Raw genomic sequence first — 15,249 nt, 5'->3', positions numbered from 1 at the left:
ATATCGTTTCTCACTATTGCAGCGATTCCATCCTTTATCAACAGAGCTACCCCACCTCCTTTTCTTTTCTGTCCTTCCGAATTGTCAAATACCCCTGGATATTTAATTCCCAGACCTGGTCACCTTGCAACCACGTCTCTGTAATGGCTATCAGATCGTCCCATTTGTCTCTATTTATGCCGTCAACTCATCTATTTTGTTACAAATGCTACGTGCATTTAGACAAAGTGCCTTTAAATTTAGTTTTTTTACCATTTTTTCCTGCTTGTTTCCTCTCTCCTTCAAACTCACTTTCTTTACTTTTGCTTTCTAATTCCAGCTTTACTCCCCTCCCTACTGAATCTATTTTCAGGTTCCCATCCCCCTGCCAAGCTAGTTTAAACCCTCCCCAACAGCACGAGGAACCCGCCCCCCACATCCCCGTGAAGATATTAGTCCCGGTTCTGTTGAGGGGCAACCCGTCCAACTTGTACAGGCCCCACCTCCCTCAGAAGCGGTCCCAATGCCTCAGGAAACATCCAGTACTGGATGAGCAGAAATGTTCTCCAATTAAATATTGGGAAGACCGAAGCCATTATCTTTGGTTATCGTCGTGAACTGCGTTCTCTAACCACTGACTCCAGCCCTCTCCGTAGCATCAATCTGAGGCTGAACAAGACTGTTCGCAACCTAGGTGTCATATTTGACCCTGAAATGAGTTTCCAGCCACATATCCGCGGCATAACTAAAACCACCTTTTTCCACCGCCATAACATTGCCCGTCTCCACCTCTGCATCAGCTCTTCTGCTACTGAAGCCCTCATTCATGCCTTTGTTATTTCTAGACTTGACGACTCCAACTCACTCCTGACCGGCCTACCACATTCTACATTACGTAAACTTGAGGTCATCCAAAACTCAGCAGCCCATGTACTAACTCGCACCAAGTCACGAGCACCCATCACCCCTGTGCTTTCTGACCTACATTGGCTCTTGGTTAAACAACGCCTTGATTTCAAAATTCACATCTTTGCTTACAAATCACTCCATAGCCTTGCCCCTCCCTATCTCTGTAATCTTTTACAGCCTCACAACCCCACAGGATGTCTGCTCCTCAAATTCTGGCCTCTTGAACATCCCTCATTATAATTGCTCAACCATCGGTGGCCGTGCCTTCAGCTGCCTGGGCCCTAAGCTCTGGAACTTCCTCCCTAAACCTCTCCGCCTCTCTACCTCTCTTTCCTCCTTTAAGACTTTCCTTAAAATCTTATCTCTTTAAACAAGCTTTTGGTTATCTGCCTTAATTTTCTCTTTTGTGGCTCGGTGTCAAATTTATCTATTTTGTCTTGTAATTCTGTTGTGATGCACCTTGGGATGATTTACTATGTTAAAGGCACTATATAAATAAAAATTATTATTATTATTTTAATTACGTTAAATCTGTGCCCTCTGGTTTTCGACCCTTCTGCCACTGGAAACAGTTTCTCCTTATTTACTCTATCAAAGTCGTTCATGATTTTGAATACCAAAAGAATCATAGAATGGCTACAGCATGGAAGGCGGCCAGAGCACTTCAGCTAGTCCCACTCCCCCGGCCTTTCCCGTAGCCCTGAAAATTTATATCGTTCAGGTGCTTATCCAACGTCCTTTTGAAAGCAGTGATTGAGTCTGCCTTCACCACCCTTTCAGGCAGTGCATTCCAGATCCTAACCATTTGCTCTGTAAAAAAAGTTTTTTTTATGTCACTTTTGGTCCTTTTTGCCAATCACCTTAAATCTGTGTCCTCTGGTTCTCGACCCTTCTGCCAATGGGAACAGTTTCTATCTACTCTGTCCAGACCTCGCATGATTTTAAACACCTCTATCAAATCTCCTCTCAGTTTTCTCTGCTCGAAGGAGAACAACCCCAGCTTCTCCAGTCTATCCACCTAACTGAAGTCCCTCATCCCTGGAATCATTCTCGTCAATCTTTTCAGCACCCTCTCTGGGGCCTTCACATTCTTCCTAAAGTACGGTGCCCAGAATTGGACACAATACACCGGTTGAGGCCAAACCAGTATTTTATACAGCTTCATCATAATTTCCATGCTTTTGTACTCTACGGGCCCGAAATTCAGTACCGCTGGAAAGCTGGCGCACCCCCCACCTTTTTGGGACCATTAGCGCCAAAATCTTTTCGTGGCTGGGCCACCCCATATTCAGCTCCAAAAGTGAAAAAATGGGTGCATGCACTAAGGAACCCTTCCAAAGTGGGTTTTTCAGCTGTGTGACTGTCTTAATTTGAGTGTTATGACCACTGAGAAATTCAGCATGCAGGTAAGGGTTTCTAATGAGCCAGCTGCTCCCTGGCCTTTTTAAAGGCCAGTGTTTGCAGCAAGGCCCTGAGGGTGGAAGGAGGGTTGGTGTAAGAGGTGCAAGGAGAACCAACAGGTTGACTAATATGGAGCTGGAGGCACTGATGGACAGTGTGGAGGACAGAAGAAGCATACTGTTTCCTGACGTGGGGAGACCCGGCAGACATGCAGTACATAATGCATGGAGGGAGATTGCATGGGAGGTGTCAGGCACCTCCATATATGTGAAGATGCACCGTCCCAGTCTGCACCTGGCACTTCCAAGCCCAGAGGTGTTCTAGGGTGTCCTAGAAGGACAGCTGTAGGTCCCAGAAAGCAACCACAGTAGCCTTCTCGGACCCATGATGCAGCCACAGGGATGACACTCAGGTGTAGTGTTAGGGTAGTCACACGTAACAGGTGTTATAGTGCGATGCACAAAGGTAAAAAATGATTAGAGTATTTTATTCTTTATATTCTGTTTTTGTAGTAATTTGGATAATTTGATAAATCTTTGTTTTTGGCACAGATATCTGGCCAAGTGTTTCATTTGGGAATGGGCAATTCTGTGTTAAGGCACTCAGCTATGAGATACAGCTGCAACTCCCTTCCAGGGTTGCGATGGGGACTGTTATATATGTAAACCTGTAAATACCATGTTTAACCACCAGAGGGCTCATCCCCTGGAGTCCCAAGGGATCCCACAATCCCTTGGGAGCACCTGTACATAAGGAGGCTTCACAGGCTGGTGTGGCACTCTGGAGACCTGTAATAAAGGACTACGGTCACATGTTACTTTGAGCTTACAGTATCTGGTCAGATTCTTTATTCAGGACATAACAACTGGCGACGAGATACAGATAATGAACCCCACTGCAACAATGTAGAGAACCGTAGGCATCCTGGAGAAATTTTTGGAGGGAGATGATTGGGAAACCTTCGTGGAGCAACTCGACCAATACTTCGTGGCCAACGAGCTGGAAGGAGAAGCGAACGCTGCCAAACGAAGGACGATCCTCCTCACCGTTTGTGGGGCACCAACATATGGCCTCATGAAAAATCTGCTTGCTCCAGCGAAACCCACAGAGAAGTCATACGATGATTTGTGCACACTGGTCCGGGAGCATCTAAACATGAAGGAAAGCGTTCTGATGGCGAGGTACCGGTTCTACATGTACTAGAGGTCTGAAGGCCAGGAAGTGGCGAGCTACGTCGCCGAGCTAAGGTGCCTTGCAGGACATTGCGAATTTGAAGGACACTTGGAGAACATGCTCAGGGACTACTTTGTACTTGGCATTGGCCATGAAGTAATACTTTGCAAACTTTTGACTGTAGAGACCCCCAACCTTGAGTAAAGCCATAGCGATAGCCCAGGTGTTCATCGCCACCAGTGACAATACCAAACAAATCTCTCAGCACACGAGTGTCACGGCTAGTAATGTGAACAAAGTAATGTTGTTTTCAAATCATAATGTACAGACCAGGACTCACATGCCTGCAGCTGCACGTCCGCAGATGACTCAGAGTCCACCATCAAGGGTGGTGAATACAAGGCCATTAACACCTTGTTGGCGCTGCAGAGGTGATCATCGCTTCCATTCATGCCACTTCAAAGGATGCGTTTGCAAGGGCTGTGGAACAATGGGACACCTCCAACGAATGTGCAGGTGAGCTACAAACCCTGCTAATCCTGCAAACCACCATGTTGCAGAGGAGGACAGATCCACGCTGGATCACGATGAACCAGAGCCTCAGACTGAGGAGGCAGAGGTATATGGGGTACACACATTTACTACAAAGTGCCCCCCGATAACGCTGAAGGTTGAATTAAATGGACTCCCAGTGTCAATGGAGCTGGACACGGGCGCGAGCCAGTCCATAATGAGCAAAAAGACTTTTGATAAACTGGTGCAGCATGGCCTCAAGGCCAATCCTGACTCTCATTCGTACTAAACTGAGAACGTACACAAAGGAACTGATTCCCGTAATCGGCAGTGCTATCGTAATGGTGTCCTATGATGGAGTGGTGCACAAATTACCACTCTGGGTGGTACTGGGCGATGGCCCCACGCTGTTCGGCAGGAGCTGGCTGGAAAAGATACGCTGAACTGGGACGACGTCCGAGCGCTCTCGTCCGTCGACGACACTTCATGTGCCCAGGTCTTAAACAAGTTGCCCTCGCTGTTCGAACCGGGCATCGGAAAGTTCCAAGGAGCAAAAGTGCAGATCCATTTGATTCCAGGGGCGCGACCCATCCATCACACGGCGAGAGCGGTACCGTACATGATGAGAGAGAGGATGGAGTTCGAGCTGGACTGGCTGCAACAAAAGGGCATCATTTTGCCGATTGAATTCAACGAGTGGGCCAGTCTGATTGTTCCAGTCCTCAAGGAAGACGGCACCGTCAGAATTTGTGGTGATTACAAACTAACTATCAATCGTTTCTCCCTGCAGGATCAATACCCGCTACCAAAGGCAGATGACCTATTTGCGACGCTGGCGGGAGGAAAAACGTTCATGAAGCTGGACTTGACCTCGGCCTACATGATGCAGGAGCTGGAGGAATCATCGAAGGACCTCACCTGCATCAACATGCACAAAGGTCTCTTCATTTACAACAGATGCCCGTTTGGGATTCAATCAGCCGCGGCGATATTCCAGAGGAACATGGAAAGCTTGCTGAAGTCGGTCCCGCGCACCGTGGTCTTCTAGGACATCTTGGTTACAGTTCGGGACACCGTCGAGCATCTGCAGAACCTGGAGGAGGTTCTTAGTCGGCTCAATCATGTGGGGCTCAGGTTAAAATGCTCGAAGTGCGTTTTCCTGGTGCCTGAAGTGGAGTTCCTGGGGAGAAGAATCGCGGCGGACGGCATCAGACCCACCGATTCAAAGACCAAGGCAATCAAGAACACACCGAGACCACAGAACGTGATGGAGCTGCGGTCGTTTCTAGGATTCCTGAACTACTTTGGTAACTTCTTACCGGGTCTTAGCACACTGTTAGAACCATTGCACTCTTTACTGCATAAAGAAGATGAATGGGTATGGGGTAAAAGCCAAGAAAATGCCTTTGAGAAAGCTAGAAAACTGTTATGCTCAAACAAATTGCAAATTGTAAGATCCATGTAAGCGTTTGGTACTAGCATGTGATGCGTCGGTCATACGGGGTCGGGTGTGTATTGCAACAAGCTAATGAATCTGGAAAATTGCAACCGGTTACTTATGCATCCAGAAGTCTGTCTAAGGCGGAGAGGGCCTACAGTATGATCGAAAAAGAAGCGTTAGCGTGTGTTTATGGGGTAAAGAAAATGCTTCAATATCTGTTTGGGCTCAAATTTGAATTGGAAACCGACCATAAGCCACTTATATCCCTCTTTTCTGAAATTAAGGGGATAAATACGAATGCATCGGCCCGCATCCAGAGATGGGCGCTCACGTTGTCCACATACAACTATGCCATCCGCCACAGGCCAGGCTCAGAAAACTGCTGCCATTGCTCACCACAGGGGTGGAGATGGCACAGCCCGCAGATTTAGTTATGGTAATGGAAGCATTCAAGGGTGAGCAATCACCTGTTACCGCCCGACATATTAGAACCTGGACAAGCCAGGGCCCCGTACTGTCCCTAGTAAAAAACTGTGTGCTCCACGGAAGTTGGTCTCGTGTCCCGTTAGAGATGCAGGAAGAAATAAAGCTGTACCAGCGGCACAGAGATGAAATGTCCATACAGGCAGACTACCTCCTATGGGGTAATCAGATAGTGGTGCCAAAAAAGGGTAGGACCACTTTCATTAGTGACCTCCACAGTGCCCACCCAAGCATTTTAATGATGAAAGCGATAGCCAGATCCCACGTGTGGTGGCCCGGTATCGATGCAAACTTAGATTGCTGCGTGCACAAATGTAACACAATGTTCTCAGTTAAGCAATGCACCCAGGGAGGCGCCACTAAGTTTATGGACCTGGCCCTCCAAACCATGGTCCAGAGTCCATGTCAACTGTGCAGGCCCATTCTTGGGAAAAATTTTCCTTTTGGTTGTTGATGCAAGCTCCAAATGGATTGAATGTGAGATAATGTCAGCAAGCACATCCACTGCCACCATTGAAAGCCTGCGGGCCATGTTTGCCACGCACGGCCTGCCTGATGTCCTTGTGAGTGACAATGGGCCGTGCTTCACCAGTGCCAAGTTCAAAGAGTTCATGACCCACAATGGGATCAAACATATCACTTCTGCCCCGTTCAAACCAGCGTCCAATGGTCAGGCAGAGCGAGCAGTGCAAACAATCAAGCAGAGCTTGAAGAGGGTGACTGAAGGCTCACTGCAGACTCGCCTATCCCGAGTCCTGCTTAGTTACCGCACAAGACCCCACTCGCTCACTGGGATTCCCCCCGCTGAACTGCTCATGAAAAAGGCACTTAAGACAAGGCTCTCGTTAGTCCACCCTGATCTACACGAACAGGTAGAGAGCAAGCGGCTTCACCAGAATACATATCATGATCGCGCAAATGTGTCACGCGAAATCGAGATTAATGACCTTGTATTTGTCTTAAATTATGGACAAGGTCCCAAGTGGCTTCCCGGCACTGTCGTAGCCAAAGAGGGGAGTAGGGTGTTTCAGATCAAAGTTTCAAATAGACTCACCTGCAGGAAACACTTGGAACAAACAAAACTCAGATTCATGAACTACCCAGAACAACCCACAATAGACTCTACCTTTTTCGACCCTCTCACACATATGCAAGTGGCAACCGACCCAGTGGTTGACCATGAAGCAGAACCCATCACCCGCAGCAGCCCAGCAGGACTCACCACGCCCAGCAGCCCTGCAAGGCCAGCTGCACAGCAGCCCAGCGAGGGCCCAACAAACAACTCACCAAAACCAGCATTTGCACCGAGACAATCAACCAGGAAAAGGAAGGCCACAGATCGACTCACACTGTGAATAGTTACACTATTGACTTGGGAGGGGGGGAAGTGTTGTTATATATGTAAATCTGTAAATACCACATTTAACCACCAGAGGGCTCATCCCCTGGAGTCCCAAGGGATCCCACAATCCCTTGGGAGCACCTGTACATAAGGAGGCCTCACAGGCTGGAGAGGCGCTCTAGAGACCTGTAATAAAGGACTACGGTCACACGTTACTTTGAGCTTACAGTATCTGATCAGATTCTTTATTCAGGACATAACAGGAACGACGCCTCCTAGCTCTGGGACGATGGGTATCCTCCTCCTCCTTCGCCTCCTCCTCGGGTGGTACTGCTGGCTCGACCTCCAGCGGCTGTCTCCTCATGATGGCCAGGTTGTGTAGCATACAGCAGACCACGACGATTATGGAGACCTGTTGAGGAGTGTACTGCAAGGTGCCGCCAGAGCGGTCCAGGCACTTGAACCTCTGCTTAAGGATGCCTATGCAGTGCTCGATCTTGCACCTGGTGGCACAACGAGCGTCATTGTATGCATGCTCTGGCGCTATCCTGGGGTTATGCAGTGGAGTGAGCAGCTAAGTAGACAGGGGATATCCCTTGACCCCAAGCAGCTAACCGCAATCCTGATCCGGGCCAGAGAAGACGGCGGGCACAGTGATCTGGCACAGAATGAACGAATCATGGTTGCTGACTGGGACCTTGCATCAACTGCTAGGATCCGACGCTGGTGGTCACACACGAGCTGCACATTCAGCGAGTGGAAGCCTTTGCGGTTGACAAAGATCGCGAGGTGATGATATGGCACCCTTAGCCCAACGTGTGTGCAGTCAATGGCACTCTGCACCCTCGGGAAGCCTGCCATTCGGGCAAATCCAGCCTGCCGCTCCACCTGTTTGTCCCTTGTCATCGGGAAGGAGATGTACTGGACCCTTCTAATATACAGTGCATCTGGGACCTGCCAGATGCATCGATGTGCCAAGAATTATGAGATGTTGCCAATGTCCACAGTGGCAGACTGGAAAAACCCCATGGAATAAAAATTCCAGGCGATGAAGGGCCTTGGTCTCCACGGTAAGGGCGGTCCTGAGCCTTGTTTGAGGCTGCAGATCTTCTCGCAGGACAGTGCAGAGCTCCCTGACTACTTCTTTCTGAAATCGTAGCCTTCGCAGGCATTGCTCATCACTGAACTTGAGGAAGGAGAACTGAGGTCTGTAAACCCTTTGAGGGTATGGCCTCCCTCCCCCACATCTGCATTGGCCATCTCCCTGGTCCTCCTCATTATCAGGCTGCTCTGGAGGCTTTTGCTGGAAAGGCTCCTCTCCCAGTATTTGGAGGGAGGGGGGTCAGCTCCCTCACCCTCCTCCTGATGCCATCTCCCCCCTGGCCACCCTCTCTAGCTGCAGGTCTGCGCATATCTGCATGCCCTTCTCTGTTGTGCAGCCATGGCTGCTGCCTCCCTTGCCCGCTGCCTCTCTGCACGGTGCTGATGGCGGCGCCTTCTCCTGTGTGTGGCCCTGCTTCCGACCAGGTGTACCAGCTGTCGCCCTCCCATCCTCGGGGTGAACTTGTCAAGCAGGTCTCAGCAGCCCACAATGAGGCCTACAGGCCTCCACTAGAGTCAGACCTGAAAGTTGCACAAAAGTCTGAAAACATCTGAGCAGTACTAAGCAGGTTTAATGGAGCCAAAACAATTACGAAAACTATTTACCTACCAAACAGACCCGATCGTGCTAAAACTCCAGCGGTGTCGTGTTCGTGCACCGACTGGAAAACCTCGCGGGGGCACTGCCTGAAGAAGTCCTTGGTTTTTGTTGCTGAATATCATGAGCGTGGCCGTTTTCCAGTGGCCCGCCCGCTGATGACCTCACCGCGCCATTAACTCCTTTAGCTTCAACCCACTGATTCCGGCAGAAGTGCACTCAAATCCCCCTTGAGCTGAATATGGCTCAGGGAGAGAAAACACCCAGTCGCCCAAATCCCACGGTAGCCATCCCTTCAGGGACAGTGAATTTCGGCCCCTGTACCTCTATTCATGAAGCCCAGGATCCCATAAGCTTTTTAAATGCTTTCTCAATCTGCCCTGCCACCTTAAATCATTTGTGCACATATACCCCATGGTTTTCTGTTCATACGCCCCCTTTAAAATTGTACCCTTTAGTTTATATTGCCTCTCCTTATTCTTTCTACCAAAATGTATCATTTCATACTTTTCTGCGTTAAATGTCATCTGCTACGTGTCTGCCCATTCTATATCATCTTGAAGACTTACCACTCTCCTCCTCACTGTTCACAATACTTCCAAGTTTTGTGTCATCTGCAAGTTTAGAAATTGTGCCCTGTACACCCACATCCTTATTATATGTCAAGAAAAGCAGTGGACCTACTACCGACCTTTGGGGAACACCACTGTATAACTTCCTCCAGTCCGAAAAACAACCGATCACCACTATTATATGTTTCCTGTCACTTAGCCAATTTCTTATCCATGCTACCACTGTCTCTTTTATTCCACGGTCTTCAACTTTGCTGGCAAGTCTATTATGTGGCACTTTGTCGAACGCCTTTTGGAAATCTATGTACACCATGTCAACTGCATTGCCCTCATCAACCCTCTTTGTTACCTTATCCAACAACTCAATCAAGTTGGTTAAACACGATTTGCCTTAACAAATCCGTGATGGCTTTCCTTAATTAATCTACGCCTATCCAAGTGACTGTTAATTTTTTCCTGAAAACTGTTTCTAAAAGCTTCCCTACTACTGAGGTTAAACTGACTGGCCTGTAGTTACTGGGTTTATCTTTACACCCTCTTTTGAACAATGGTGTAACATTTGCAATTCTCCAGTCCTCTGGTACCACCACTGTATCTATGGAGGAAGATCCTGCAAATCCCCTTTTGGAGGACAAACACACCAACATTACCATCCTCGATCAGGCCAACATTCCCAGCATCGAAGCACTGACCACACTCGACCAGCTCTGTTGGGCGGGCCACATTGTTCGCATGCCTGACACAAGACTCCCAAAGCAAGCGCTCTACTCTGAAATTCTACACGGCAAGCGAGCCCCAGGTGGGCAGAGGAGACGTTTCAAGGACACTCTCAAAGCCTCCTTGATAAAATGCAACATCCCAACTGACACCTGGGAGTTCCTGGCCAAAGACCGCCCTAAGAGCATTCGGGAGGGCACTGAGCATCTCCAGTCTCGTCGCTGAGAGCATGAAGAAAACAAGCGCAGGCAGCGAAAGGAGCGTGCGGCAAACCAGTCCCACCCACCCTTTCCTCCAATGACTGTCTGTCCCACCTGTGACAGAGACTGTAATTCTCGTATTGGACTGTTCAATCACCTAAGAACTCACTTTTAGAGTGGAAGCAAGTCTTCCTCGATTTCGAGGAACAGCCTATGATGATGATGATCTATGGAGGATTAGAACATTATGGCCACTTCCGTGATTTCTGCCCTCAGCATCCTAGGATGCATCCCATCCGCTCCTAATGATTTATTTACTTGAAGTACAGCCAGCCTTTCTAATACGTCCTCTTCATCAATTTTTATTCTATCAAATGTCACCACTACCTCCTCCTTCACTATGTCTATGGAAGCATCGTCTTTCTTGATGAAGACAGATGCAAACTACTCGTTTAGTACATCAGCCATATCCTCTGCCTTCATGCATAGGTCTCCTTTTTGGTCCCTAATCAGCCCCACCCCTCCTCTTACTACCCTCTTACTATTTATATGCCGATCGAAGTCTTTTGGATTACCTTTTATGTTGGCTGCCATTCTATTCTCATACCCTCTCTTTGCCCCTCTTATTTTCTTTTTCACTTCTCCTCTGACCTTTCTATATGAAGACTTATTCTCGGATGTATTAGCAACCTGACATCTGTTATATGCAGGAAAAATGCAGGGAACAGCACCATTCCTTATACATGGCCTTCTTCGACCTTACAAAGGCCTTTGACACTGTCAACCACGAAGGTCTATGGAGCGTCCTCCTCCGTTTTGGATGCCCCAAAAGTTCGTCACCATCCTCCGCTTACTTCACGACGACATGCAGGCCGTGATCCTGACCAACGGATCCATCACAGAACCAATCCACGTCTGGACCGGAGTCAAGCAGGGCTGTGTCATCGCGCCAACCCTCTTCTCAATCTTCCTCGCTGCCATGCTCCACCTCACACTCAACAAGTTCCCCGCTGGAGTGGAACTAAACTACAGAACCAGTGGGAACCTGTTCAGCCTTCGTCGTCTCCAGGCCAGATCCAAGACCACCCCAACCTCTGTCATTGAGCTACAGTACGCGGACGATGCCTGCGTCTGTGCACATACAGATGCTGAACTCCAAGTCATAGTCAACGTATTCACTGAGCCGTACGAAAGTATGGGTCTTGCACTAAACATCCGTAAGACAAAGGTCCTCTTCCAACCTGTCGTTACCGCACAGCACTGCACCCCCCGCTGCCCCCCCCCCCAGTCATCAAGATCCTCAGCGCGGCCCTGGACAACGTGAACCATTTCCCATACCTCAGAGCCTCCGATCAACAAGAGCAGACACTGATGACGAGATTCAACACCGCCTCCAGTGCGGCCTGAGGAAAAGAGTGTTCGAAGACCAGGCCCTCAAATCTGCCACCAAGCTCATGGTCTACAGGGCTGTAGTAATATCTGCTCTCCTGTATGGCTCAGAGACATGGACCATGTACAGTAGACATCTCAAGTCGCTGGAGAAATACCACCAACGATGTCTCCGCAAGATCCTGCAAATCCCCTGGGAGGACAGGCGCACCAACGTTAGCAACCTCAATCAGGCCAACGTCCCCAGCATTGAACCACTGACCACACTCTGATCAGCTCCGCTAGGCAGGCCACATTGTTCGCATGCCAGACACGAGACCTCCAAAGCAAGCGCTCTACTCGGAATTCCTTCATGGCAAACGAGCCAAAGGTGGGCAGAGGAAACATTACAATGACACCCTCAAAGCTTCCCTGATAAAGTGCAATATCTCCACTGACACCTGGGAGTCGCTGGGCAAAGACCGCCCTAAATGGAGGAAGTGCATCCGGGAGGGCGCTAAGCTCCTCGAGTCTCATCGGCGAGAGCATGCAGAAATCAAGCGCAGGCAGCGGAAAGAGCGTGCGGCAAACCAGTCCCACCCGCCCTTTCCCTCAACGACTATCTGTCCCACCTGTGACAGGGACTGTGGTTCTTGTATTGGACTGTTCAGTCACCTAAGGATTCATTTTTAGAGTGGAAGCAAGTCTTCCTCGATTCCGAGGGGCTGCCTATGATGATGTTGATGCACTCTTTTTCTGCTTCATCATATTCACTATCTGTTACGTCATCCAGGGAGCCCTGACTTTAATTGTCCTGACTTTCCCCCTGGTGGGAATGTACCTCAACTGTACCTGAACTATTTCCTCTTTAAAGGCATTCCATTGTTCCATTACAGTTTTGCCTGCCAATCTTTGATTCCAGTTTACCCGGGCCTGATCCATTCTCATCCCACTGAAATTGGCCTTCACCCAGTTAAACATTTTTACTCTGGATTGCTCGCTGTCCTTTTCCATAGTTAATCTAAACCTTATGATACTATGATCACTGTTCCCTAAATGTTCAGCTACTTACACTTGCTCCATTTGATCTACCTCATTCCCAGATCCAACTGCCTCCTCCCTCGTCGGGCTAGAAACATAGTGCTCAAGAAAGTTTTCCTGAACACACTTCAGAAATTCTTCCCTTCTCTGCCCTTAAAACTATTACGATCCCGGTCTATATTAGGAAGTTGAAGTCCCCCATTATTACTAATCCATAATTCTTGCACCTCTCTGTAATTTCTCTGCAAATTTGTCCCTCCATATCTTTCCCACTATTTGGAGGTCTATGGAATACACCTAGTAGTCTAAAGGCACCTCTATTATTTTTAACTCCAGCCATATAGACTCTGCCCTTGACCCCTCCAGGACATCCTCCCTCTCCAGCACTGCAACATTATCCTTAACCAATACTGCCTCACTACCTCCTGTCTCTCCTTCCCTCTCTTTCCTGAACACCTTATAACCAGGAATATTTAATACCCAATCCTGCCCTTTTTTGTGCCAGGTCTCCGTTACTGTCACCTCTACCAAGTCTCCTCCTAACCTTCTCTGCTCTAAGGAGAACACCCCCAGTTTCTCAAGTCTCTCCATGTAACTGAAGTCTTTCATCTCTTGGACCATTCAGGACCTTGACATCCTGTCTAAAGTGTTTTATATAGGGTGAGCACTTCCTGTCCATAAACCACGCTTCCTGTTGTCAGGATTTTTGGTCACGTTTTTCTGTCAACATTTCCCATTGTAAATTGCAACGTCAGCATTTCTTCTTCAATTTTGCCGTGTCAACTGTCATGGTGTAGTTACATAAGCTCTGGTCACCAGGTGGCTCTGTGGAGCAAGTTTCTAAAGTCTCTTCAACTCCATCACCATCTTGTATATAAAAATGTTGCATTCATCAACTAACTATGGGCAGTACCACGAACTTATTTATTTGTAATATATTAAAAACTCGGACGTATCATGTCTATTTCTTGTGTGTGTCATACAGTACTCCTGTAGTAACTTTCCCCATCACACCTTACTGATTTGACAGAACTGAATTTGTGTTCAGTAACCTTAGACAAGTGTCCTGAACCTAATACCTGGTGCAGTACCCGGCATAAAACTTCTAGAGGGAGAAATTCGGCCGCACTTCTGTTGTGGCGTTAATCCAGGTGGAGCGGTACTTTTAGCGCCTTGAAAAAGTTTGCGCCTCGCACCCAGAAATTCGTCAGAATCGGTCGAAGAGCTGGTAGGAGCGCTAAATTAGCTGTTGCATACCAGAGCTGGGGGTGGGGGGGCAATAACAAAAGTTTGTTTGGTATATTTTGCGGATCCATTATGCATGCGCCGAACTCTGATTCCTATCCCAAAAAAATCCAAGTCTTAAAGGTAAGTTAGCGCATGACCAGCTCCAGCTCCACAGTGTCTTCAGAGTGCGAAAATGGAGGAACAAAGACGGCAGTTATCTCCCTGCTTCTCGCCCACTGCCATTGACGCCTTGCTGGAGGCAGTGGAGAGTCGCTGGAATGCCCTCCAGCCTGCAGGGGTCGAAGGCCACCGCCTAGGATTTTGACAAGGCTGTGGTGGGAGGTAGCACAGCACGTTGCAACCCAGAACATGGTGGCCACAACAGCGACGCAATGTCGCCATAAATTCAACTACCATACTAGGGTCGTCAGGGTGAGTACCCTTTCTATTCACCTTCCATTGCCTTCATGTGAACCTCACTGTCTCACACAATGTAAAGACTTTGCAGTGCTTACCTGTTCTCTCTGTCTACCAGGCCTTGCTCCTTCCTGCTGAAGCCATCCTGACACCTTTCTATCGCCTATGTGAATGTGAATGAGATGGGCGTTTTGTATGAGCCTTGCAACATGTTGCACCCAAAATAACGATGCCCCCCTACTTCTTGCCTTCCTGCAACCTCCCCAGCTGGTAACCGCACTTCTGTTGCTTTGTGCTTACAGATGATGAGCCAGAAGAGCGGCAGCCTGCCCATGAGCGGACATCTTCAGAAGAGGAGGTGGAGAGCAGTGTGCTGTTACAGCACGACACGTCCTCATGGCAAGCGAGTGGGGAAGAGGCTGTCTTCCCGGGTTTGCATGAAGTTGAGGCTCGTAGCCCCAGTGGCCTGCAGCAACGCCCAGCGCGAGGGGAAGCTCGGGGGCCAGCTCCCCGGAGGGTAAGTTGGCCCATGAGTCCTGCTCACAGACAGGCAGATGAGCATCTGGACTTGGAGGCTTTGTTCAGGGAGTCAATGCAGATGCACCACGAGCTAATGGGTGCATTGGCGAGGATCCTGCCGTGTGTGGATGCACTTTAAGTGTGGTGGAGATCGCCTCAGCCTTTGCATTGCGTCTTAGGAGCCCATCCTTGGTAGATACCAACGGATGATGGATGCCACATGTGACCATGGGGTCCCAGACATGATG

The sequence above is a fragment of the Pristiophorus japonicus genome, chromosome 18, assembly GCF_044704955.1.
Source record: "Pristiophorus japonicus isolate sPriJap1 chromosome 18, sPriJap1.hap1, whole genome shotgun sequence".
Lineage (NCBI taxonomy): Eukaryota > Metazoa > Chordata > Chondrichthyes > Pristiophoridae > Pristiophorus > Pristiophorus japonicus.
The sequence above is the reverse complement of the archived record's forward strand: the minus strand, read 5'-3'. Positions refer to the sequence as shown.